Source organism: Notothenia coriiceps, unplaced genomic scaffold, assembly GCF_000735185.1.
Source record: "Notothenia coriiceps isolate Sejong01 unplaced genomic scaffold, NC01 NC01_scaffold00011010, whole genome shotgun sequence".
Classification (NCBI taxonomy): domain Eukaryota; kingdom Metazoa; phylum Chordata; class Actinopteri; order Perciformes; family Nototheniidae; genus Notothenia; species Notothenia coriiceps.
Genome location: NW_011343711.1, coordinates 381212 through 383239, shown reverse-complemented (window position 1 = coordinate 383239; position 2028 = coordinate 381212).

The following is a 2028-nucleotide window of genomic DNA, read 5'->3' as shown; positions in this document are numbered from 1 at the left end:
CCGCAGTCCATGGCTCAGAGAGTCTGAGTAGCTGCCTATCGTAGGTGGTCTGCTTCAGCGGGAGGTGTGTGTGGTGGGAGAGTGGGATGACATATGCGCGGTGGTTTAATGATAAAAGTCTGTGTGTGTGAGAGAGAGAGAGAGAGAGAGAGAGAGAGAGAGAGAGAGAGAGATGCGGGAGTAGAGTTTGAGGGAGCCTCATACACTGAGAGATAAAATGAATGACTGCTGTTCTCATCATAACAATTGAGCTACTGGTTGGGAGGCCCCCTTTTCTCCCAGAAAACCATACGGCTGCCCTGTGTCTTGCCTGTCAACGAAAGGCCTTTCTCTCCAGAGAATGTGTTTTGATTTGGAGAATTCTGACAGAATTCCTTGCCCCTTTTTCCCATATCCATGAATCACGTGACGTGCTTTTCATATGGTGATGTAGCGTTTACGTTATGTTGAACGTTTTTTCTGCACAATTTCACAGAAGGCAGAGCGACATGGTTAGATATTTCATCGAGTGGTTGTTATTTTTTGCGACCAGGCCAAAGCAAACTTAGGCTGGTGAAGAATGTAATCATTTATCTAAGACCAGAGGCGACATGCTCAATTTGACCTGAAATAAGGCTCTGTGGTACCCGTAGGAATAGGGAGCTAGGGTGTGCATGAGTGCTTATGTATATGTTTCTGTGCGTATTTAGGAGAACAAGGTATGTCAAAGCTACTGTGCTGCTACAACTCGAAGCCAGGCCAGATACTTCGTTTGTTTGTACTTCCTCTTGTGTTTACTGCATGTGGAGATAAGCATGTTCCAGCATCAGCCTTATGTAATTTGCTCACCGGTGCTTTCAAGATGTACAGATCATGACTGGTATAGAGTGTCTTACTCAAGTGCCAAGTGCCTACGTCCTTGAAAACGTGTGAAGTGACTCTTCAGCCAACTCACATAAAATGAGAGAAACATTTGACAATAAATGAGGAAATAATATAAACCTCACTTTTCTTTCAGAGGCAGTGACCACCCTAGAATCCCATCTAAAACACTCATGGCAATCATGAATTGCTGGGAATTGTATCTGACTTTGGCAGTGTGAAACCTTCCCATCATTCCCTGAAGGGTTTAATGTCCCTATTGCCTCTGGACTGGCCTACCAGAGCCCTTAGCTTGACTATATAATGACTGTCATTAACATATCAAGATCTGCCGAGGGGTCCTGAATGCCTTTTCCCTCCATTGCCAAAACCAAGATGGCTCCTTTAAATCTTTGCTCTTGCCCTCCAGGGATCAGAGAACACCAAAGTCTACAGTCTAATTGGATTCATTTGTAAAATAGCTGTGGAGATTTGGACATTATCTATCTATGTACCCATGACTGGAATGCAGCTAATTCCCCCCCACTGGACTTTTTTTTTTACCCTGTCACCATCTCAGTTAAAATCTGGTCTCTTGATGGCCTGAAGTGCTTTTCTTGTTTTTATTGGATTCTCATGTTCATTAAATAATACATTCTTTTCAGTATATGTGCCTCTCTTTTGTACAGCACAAGCCCTGATCTGAGAAAGGTCCACTTGGGTCAAATGTCGAATTAATGCTTTGCAGAAGTTACTGAATGGAGCTTTGTCTCTCTTAAAAAAAAACATTAAACAAGAATAAGATGGAGACATGAAAATAAAAGCTCTAAGCCAGTGCATCTCAGTGAGTCTATCAACTTTGCACATTTAACTGCCTTTTAAGATGACGAGTGAAATATAGAGGAATGTTGAGTGTGCTTGCGGAAATTATAAGTCACCATGTCACCATCTCCTGTCACCAGATGTGCTCTCCCTTTGTGACTAATTTGTAGACCTCTGGAGACTCATTGCATCGTGCTGTGTCCTACCAGCTGCATCTGCTTGTGTTTTGTCTGATACAGCTCCGAGCACTTTGTGTTTGAGTGTGTGCATGTGTGTCTTTGTTTGATTGTGTTCTGTTTTACGGATGTTCATCAGATAAAGGCTTTTGAACACCACAACTGGCTATTACACCACCACTTTAGCAAC